The sequence below is a fragment of the Lacerta agilis genome, chromosome 3 (assembly GCF_009819535.1).
Source record: "Lacerta agilis isolate rLacAgi1 chromosome 3, rLacAgi1.pri, whole genome shotgun sequence".
NCBI lineage: Eukaryota > Metazoa > Chordata > Lepidosauria > Squamata > Lacertidae > Lacerta > Lacerta agilis.
In genome coordinates this window covers 39294134-39303001 of record NC_046314.1, presented here as the reverse complement: position 1 = coordinate 39303001, position 8868 = coordinate 39294134, and positions in this window count along the sequence as shown.

Sequence of the window (8868 nt, the reverse complement as noted above, 5' to 3'; positions counted from 1 at the left end):
TCCGGTTTGTTCCTGGCAGTGGGCGTCAGACGTGCTCTCGCTCGCTCGCTCGCTCTCACGCGCGCCTAGGGCGTCGGCAGGGCTACTCTGGGCTTAACTGTTTGCAGGATCGCCGCAATATGCCGCCGCACTTCCTCCCATCCCGGCGAAAGTCTCCCTCCCTCGTACCGGTTTCTCTGCTTGGGCAGAGCAGGCGAGCTCTGTAGGCGAGCGGCGCTCCGCGGGAAGGGGGGGGGACTTTTCTGCGCCCTCCAGCGTAAGTGAGGCGCTTTGCGGTCCCGCTGGCTTCTATGCCTTCTTACCTTTTCCATTGACTTGGTCTGGATCGGGTGGCCTGCGTTTAAATCTATAGGGAAGGGCTCTCCGTAAGAGATAAATTAGAATAAGAATTACTTGTTGTTCCACTGCGAGGAAGCGGGGGACTAATCTCCTCCTTGCTTCTCAGCCCACAATGCGATTCAGCCGGAATACGCCCCATTGAATACGATGTGAGCTGCTGCCGAGTAAACGCGCGCATAATATTGGGCCACAATAGCGATTTATTTCGGGGCTTGGTGGGATAGGCAGCGCGATCCTACGCCTATTTCCTAAGTAATAAGTCCCAGTGACTTCATGAGACTGGATCCCAAGCAAGCCTCTTCATTTCCAGCGCAAAGTGCTCTTAAAATGCGTGCCAAATGGTTCGGGTGTCGCTAGCCCGCGGCTCCGTCTCTAAGGGGACTCATCCCTAACTTAGGCTGCTTCGGGCCTAATTTGCTATTTGTACAGACAGATTTCCCACCCGTCGAAAAGAAAAGAAATTTTAGCTGATCTCAACAGTTCTGGGCAAGCAGGTTTCCTAATCTTTGCGCCTGCAAATTGTCTGCCGTTTTCAAACCGCGAGGCGTGAATCCTTACCCAGGCGACCCTGACCACCTTTGGAGAGTCTTGCTGGTTTAAATGGAAGAACGAAGCAGCTGCAGATACATTGTCCGGCGACCCAACCCCATTAAACTCAGTGGGACTGAATTGTGGATAAACGTGGGCGGCAGGTGTAGCCAACGTGGCGCCCACGAGATGCTTGCTGGACTCCCAATTCCCATCACCCCTGCCTGGTCCAGTATGGCCAAGGTGATGAAAGTTGTAGTTTAGCAATATCTGAAGGGCGTCGCGTTGGCGACCTCGGATGCACAGGATCGCGCTGCCCGTCTCCCCCAAAAGCCCTGTCATTCGACGGAGCTGACTCTCCAGGGAAGTGTGCTTAACCGAACAGCGCAAGCATTTCCTAAGAAAACAGTCCCATTGATTTCAGGGAGGCGCAAGTCGTATAGGATCGCAGACAAGTGCATAGGATCACAGCCGAAATGTACTGAACATGGGTTGGATCCTACTCCAGGATGACCTTAGAGAAGAAAGAAAGTCTTCCCTGGAGGGCCCGTTGCATTTGAGCCTCCTCAGCCAATAGATGGTGCGTCGTGAGCATACCCCAAAGCCCAGATCACAAGATTCCCTCCAAAAAAAGTTTCCTTTTCAATCAGTTCACGCCTGCGCCTGTTCCCCCGACTTCGCCACGTTCCCCACCTCGCTCTCGCCTCTGCGTGTCCTTCCCAGCAATTCCAGGTCTCTTATCTTCCAAGGAAGGTATATTGCAAAAATTAACATTACAGATGTCCTACACACTGCGAAGCCCATAAAAACGCGTTTACAACGGTGACTTAAAAAAAAAAAAACACCTCGAAATTTATAACTTTCATATGGACCTTTCTGGTGCAATATGCAACCTCCATATGTTTCCTACATTCATAATTCAATTCTTCATTTCTTTCTTTCTTTTTCTCGCCCGTTCTTTTTCTCCCTTTGTGGGGGTTTCCCCCCCCCTCCTCTCTCTCTCTCTCCCCCTGGACAGCTGGAGCAGGTAGTGCTTCTCCAAGTCCATCTCGTGTAACCTGAGAACCCGCCTTGCGCGCCGAGCGAGGCTCGCTCGCAGCAGCAACCGGCCCAGAAGAAACAAACCTCTCCCGGCCTTCGCCTCCCCAGCGCCCCGCGCGCTTCTCCTCCGCGGAGGCGGCCTGCTGGCTCTCCGGAACTCGCGCAAGGCAGCGCCGCGCACATCCAGGGATATGGCCATTGACTTAGTGCCTACACAGAGAACTAGGGGTGTTTTTGCCCAAATCGTGCTTTTCTGTTATTTTCATTTACGGCAAACACACTTTGGCGGATTGGCCCTGCGTGTTACGTTTAGAGTTTGCCACTGAAGAAAGGAACGAGAGCAGAAGTGTTACTGCGCGCTCCCAAGTCGGTTTGTACATAGCCAGAGTTGCAGTGAAGTGAAGTTTAGACTGCGGATTGGTCTTTCTAAAGGACACCACCTCTTTCTTGCTGCATACGTGTGCCACTTATGCTCAAGGTGACGTACATGGGTCTCCTCTTTCCGTATTATCCTCACAACAGGGGTTCTAACTTGAATAAAATATTGGGGGGGGGCAGGTGAGCCCCGCCCTGCATAATCGATCACATGACGCGGTTCACGCAGACCATTTGAATGGCAATGGCCATCAACTTTGGCTGGGGTGCAGCCCCCTCAAATATTTTATTGGGGAAGGGCGAAGACCCCCCTCGGCCTCTAGGAGTTGGGTCCTATGCCTCCCGACATCCCTGCGAGGTAGACTAAGAGGCAGGGACTGTCCCAAGGTTACCCAGTGAGCCTCATAGCTGAGAGGGGATTCGAACCCTCAAGTCCTAGTCCACCAAACTGGTAGCATAAGGCGCATCACTTCGGCATGCGGTAGACCAGCCCACAGCTCCTTCTGGGTGACGCGCTGGTCTTCCTGTCCCAGAGTCCTGCCTTGATAGGCACCCCAATCCTAGATACGTCGGCTGAAATCATTGCATTTAGAGGAACCGGCTTCCGTAATAATAATAATAATAATAATAATAATAATAATAATAATAATACCCGGATCCTAAAAATGGCACGGATCAGAGTGGAAATGCCACCACCGCCTGAATAAGAATTACAGTACAGGTTCACCTTTACCATGAGGGAGAATAAGAGTTATTATGGCCATACAGTAAGTCGTGAGTGGTTAGATAATAACAGTTTTCTTATCTAACTTTCTTATCTAAGTTTCCTTATCTTTTTCAGTTTGTAAATGAAGTTATATCTGAGCTAGGGACTTTTCACCCACGAAAATCCTACCCATGCCTCATTGTGTAGGTGTGTAAAAGGAAGGAAGGAAGGAAGGAAGGAAGGAAGGAAGGAAGGAAGGAAGGAAGGAAGGAAGGAAGGAAGGAAGGAAGGAAGGAAGCCCAACTGTGCTCAGTGGAGTTCACCTGTTTATGGATGGGTTTAGGATCGCAGCCTTTAGAAGATGCCAGCCACGAGGCGCTGGGATATGACATCAAAAGCAGCAAGAAGCCACGTTAGAGATGGTGAGGAAGGAGAAGGAAAAGGAGAAGGAGAAGGAGAAGGAGAAGGAGAAGGAGAAGGAGAAGGAGAAGCCTTTATTAGGACCAACCAAAATTGTCCCGAAAACGTGGCAAGCTTTCGAGTTCTCCAAAGCTCTTCAGATGCTCCACCAAGCTTCCTCTACTTTAGGCGTCCTTGTTTCCAGGAGTGCCAACTTGAATAAAATATGGGGGAGGGGGAGCAGGTAAGCCCCGACCAGCATAACTGATCACAAGACCCTTGCATACCGTTTGAATGGCAATGCCCAAGAACGGAGGGGACGGAGGGACCTCGGCTCGGCCCCTAGAAGCTGGCTCCTATGCTTAATTCTAATTTCCAGAATTAGTATTTAGGGTGGGTGCCTGTGGCTCTCCTTCGAAGCAAGCACTTCTGCACCAATAGAGGTTTCGTTTAAGGAGGCGCGTTTGATGTCAGGAGTGTTGAGCAGGAAGACATCCTGAATCCAAAAACTAGCGGAGGGGCCCGGTTTACACAGGAAGGCAAGATGAGTTTCACACAGGCGATAAAGGGAACTCTGTAGGGGAGAGGGTTGTTACTGAGCATTCCCTAATCCAGATCTTAAAAGAGGAGGACTCTTTGCTGAGCCAGCGTCGTTCACACAACCGGTGGTTCTCAGTCCTGGCTACTAAGGAGCTTGAAAACGGTTTTAAATTTGTCGTCTAAGGTCAGAACAAACCGGATCCTCTACTGCCACAACTTGTTCACCGCTTCCTTCGACTGGATTGCGGGCAGTGTCTCTTAAGAGTTTGGGGTTTGTCTGGTTAGTTCTTCTCCAGGGCAAATTTATCTTCTCAAGAGGGTCAGCCCACACCTCCAGACCCTCAAGACAGGACTTTGGGGCAGAGGGCTAGGGCCAGGGCCCCTCTCAGCACTTCCGTTTTGAAGGCAGAGAAACGGTTGCGATGCATTGACAACTAAAGAGCGGAGGGTGTAAAAACCACAAAGTCCAAATTTGCAAATGTCAGCGATTTCACCCTCTGTTGGAAATAAGAGATCGTATTTTGCCTTGATAGCGCTGGTGAGTTTCTACCGCCAGAAGCTCTATTAATTCCATTCCTCCAGAGTTTTTATCAGCCAGGAAATGCAGGCGAGAATAAAGAGTTTATTTCCATCCTACAACCTTATCCTGGTCGCTTTGATCCTTTCCCACGGAAGGACTCCCGGGTCTACTTTTTGAGCTCAGAGTGTCAGGGAGGAGGCAGCCGGCCGACCTTACAAGGGCGTAGCCTCGGAAGTCAGTCCTGGAAATTGCGAAACGTGTCTCCCCCCCCCCCCCAGTGAGAAAATCTGCGCGGCAGAAGATGGCTGCGCGGCAGAAGATAGCCCAAACGGCCAAGCCCCATTGAAGCCAGCAGGGCTTAAACATTCCCAGTCAAGAAGCAGGCAGGGTGCTGGCTCAACCAATTGCAGCAACAAGGCAGGATACAGTATTTCATATTATTATTTATATCATTAATCTTGTTGTTACACCGCTCAACGCCAAAGTAGGCTTCTAGTTCTAGCAGATTTACAAAATCAATCAAATCTCCTCCAAACGAAAGCGAGCTTCCTGTCACCCGGGCCCCACGTCCATTCTCAACAATGCCCAGGCGGAAAGATCTTGTATATTTGCATTTTGCCCGGTGGGCCTCCGCTCGGTAGAGCAGAATGAATCCCACTAGCTTGGGGAAGGGGGTTGTTTCTAAGCAAGGGTAGGAGGAATTAGGAGCCCGGGCTGATTTTGAAAGGCAAGGTTCAATCCTGGAAGACATGAAATAATAACTGAGTGGTCTCTGAGCATGTGCAAAGAACCGTTCCTTCAGCAGGCACTCTGCAATGAGTCCGCCCCTCCTCGCCCACTCCCCTGCAGCTGAAATGGGAGAAGGGCGGCAGGGCTTGCAGACATTCCTCCCTTCTCCTTCCTTCCTTCCTTCCTTCCTTCCTTCTTCTTTCCTTTCCTTCCTTCCATCATTAACAGTGAATCACCGTTTCACCTCGTTCATTTCAAGGCGAAATGGAATCTGAAGTCCGTATGGCTCCAAAGCCCTTGCAGGGTTTGTGCCAGGTTTAGCAGCCACATTGGGGGGGGGGGGAGACAAACACCTGTGGCCCATCCCTCCGGGGTCTTTGCCCCAAGCCGCAGCCAGATCCGTGTTTGGGAGGAAGACGAGGGCGCACTTCTCTCGCCCCTGCCTTCTTCCTGCCTCACGTCTGTTGGGAGCTACACTGACTGCACCCCGACTCCACAAAGTAGTTAAGGGTCTAGTAGCCCAGTTTGTGCACCAAATCGACCCGAAAAGCATTCCCACCCATTTGCTGCTGCAGTGTTTGCCATGACTTCGACGGGACGGGGCTGTGCTTTTGAGGACCGCGATGTCCTTCGCGGCTGCAGCGCCCGGTTGGACAGAGGCGCGGCCTTAAAACTCACTGGCGTCCCTCGGAGCTCAGCGGGACGCAAACACCTAAGTGAGAGAACCTGCTAATACAATTTCCATCATCCGTGCCTATCGGCCCCTTGCTGGTTGGTTGGGTGGGTGGGTGGGTGGGTGGATGGAAGGATCTTTGGATCTTTGCGCGCGTTTCAAAGACCTCCGGGGGTCTGCCAAGAGCGTCGCTCTCTGGCCCACCCGGGCAGAGAACGGCTGAACCAAAACAACCGCCTGGATCAGAAGGCAGGTCTCCTGCCAAGAGTTACTCATTAGCATCGGCTGGTCAGGGGGGTCGGAAGTCCCTGCGGAAGTCTGCGGGACGCACCTCCACTGGAGCGCAACCTGGAAGAAGCGAGACGACTCCGCTCCGAGTCCCGTTGCTAAGCACACAACAAGGGACGCGCCGATTCCACCACCCGCAGAGTGCACGCGTAAGACGCGTTTTGGGGTTAGGCCAAGCGTCCTCGGGATGGGGGATTAGGGGCTGCTAGGCTAGGACAAAGGGCCGGGCGGAAAATCGCGCTGCTAAACCTCGCCTGCCTTTCCGTGGGGCTTGCGCAGGAAGACTGACCCCGCGTACTTTATGCAGCAGCACTCCTACTCTCCTAGGATCGCTTGTTTGGGAGTGAGGGTAAGGACGCCTAGGATCGCATTTACTCCACATCTTGTAGGGCAGTGGGCCTCACTTCCAGTTGAGGGTGGGCCCTTGGAAACACACACACACACACACACACACACACACACACACCCCTAGTACACCCTTAGCAAAGGGATGCTTACAAGCACTAGAATGTCTTCTACTTATTGGACGGAGCAGGCGGTTTAAAGTGATCCAGGATGATGATCCTGAACATGGACGTATCCAAGGGAGGGGGAAGGGAGGGGCAGCTCCCCCCCCCCATCAATAAAAAAAATACACAGCAAACTGAGGTTCTGAATAAATGTATTGGAGGAACCAGATGTAGATTCCTCTTAAACCCGCATATCTTGTGGAGGAAACAAATCAGGGATAATACTCTTATTCCATTTACACCGGCGTTATAGAAACTTTTCCGGGACCCTTCTGTTACTCCCTAAACAATAGGGAACTTTTAAACAATCTTTCGGCGTGCTTAGTATGAGTCCTATATCTGATGCAGCCCATGTATATAGTACTGGGAGATACGCTGCTCGCACCACGAGTCCTGTCAAAGCTTCGGTGCAGACGCTGCTTGTACTGCCTGCGATGAACGCAGCCGAAAGCTGGTTGCTGTTGCGGTACCGATGAATTCATCCTCGTACAGTTCTCAGATGAGACTGGAGGGGAGAAGACAGAATTCGAGTTCACCTTTTCCTCCGTGCTCCCTTCCAGTCATGGAAGTAAATTATATTTTATTCCAACAGATTTGTTTATTTTATTTTTTATTTTTTTAAAAACCTCAAGTTCCAATGAACTCAAAGCGGTTTCAAAATATGCTCTCAGATCGGGTGTCATTGACTCGACGGCAGTCGAGTGACAGCGATTTGCGGATTGCGGCCTATCCCGCGGATGGGAAGTGTGCAACGGGACTTACTCGCGTGTAAAGCGGGTCCCGCTCAACGAGTGGGAATTAAGTCCGAGGGGGCGTCCTGCAGATGTACTCCCGTCCCATGCCGGAGATGAAAAGCACTCGAGCGCGTGTTAGCTTTCACGCAGACCGCGAATCTGGAGAGAGTGTGTGTGTTTGTGTGAGTGTGTCCTCAGAGGAAAAATAGTCCACCAAGAGAAATCGCACCCTCCCCTTTTTAATTTTGATTTCCAATATGTTTCTTCCAGCCTCACGTCACGATCTTTGAAGTACCTTTAAAAAAAAAAAACGTTCTACCATTGCTTTGTTGGCTGATCATGAACGTGCAACAGGGGAAAGGAGGGAGGGAGGGAGCGGAGAAGGAGAGAGAGAGAGAAGCGCTAAAGAAGCAAAGGGGAAGGAGGAGGCTTAAGATTCCTCCTTGTTCCAGAGTCTGATTTGGCCCGGGAAGGCGAAAAGGAGAAAGTGTCCTGTTTTCAGAACGAGCCACGCCACGTCTACTGTCCTCGGTTTTGCAGCAGTCTTGCGCGCTGCAATGGTAGGCATGGTCTATTCGGTCGTAAGCTCCACGGACTTCCATTGGACACACTTCCTGGACACTTGCATACAGGATTGCAACCCAGATTTATTTCCCCATGACAATAATTCCAGAGCAAGCTATAAAATAATAGCTTAACTCGTTCTCTCCCACTTTTTTTTTAGCTCAACATAAAATAGACAGTGCCCCTGGAAATATTTTGATTGATCTTCAATAATCAGCAGACGTTTTACCTGGGAACCGCAGCAGGCAAACAAGGGGTTTGTTTTGGAACTCAGATTCCTCCCCCCCCCCAGCCATTAAAAAAAATCTACGCGTGTATAAGATGTATAAATAACGGAGGTAATGTCTGTCGATGGATTTCAACAACATTTACTTCCCAGCCAGTATATTTAGGATGCCAGAAAAAGGCACGTGAACGGGAAATAACATAACATCCATTTTTTGCGGAGGGAGAGATTTATTTCTTTTTACTAACAAGTTGGCTTCGGCTACAGTCTTGTGTTCGCTTACTTACACGATGCCCTCATACCGATTCTAAGCTAAACGCGTTTAATAGGAGAAGGGATTTCTCGTAACGGATCAACAGTATTAGTGGTGGAATCCTGTTGATAAAAGTGACTACCCTTCTTATCGAACTCAATGCAGTCCCCATCTCAGCATTTCATCTCAGTTGTTAAGACACTCACTCACATTAAGGGGAACAGATGCAGCATTCACAACATCTCATATCGGCGTCGCGCTGCAGTTTAAACCGACTGGTTTTATCTGCACCAGCAGCTTAAGAGACCAGCGGATGGGTCCTTAAAGATATATCTCGTCCCCATCCTCTATAGCAGCCTTTGCAAGACTCTCTTAAAACGATTTTTTGGAAACATTATTTTTTGGCAGATCGTCTGCCTGCAACCATGAAGAGGAGAGTCCGGA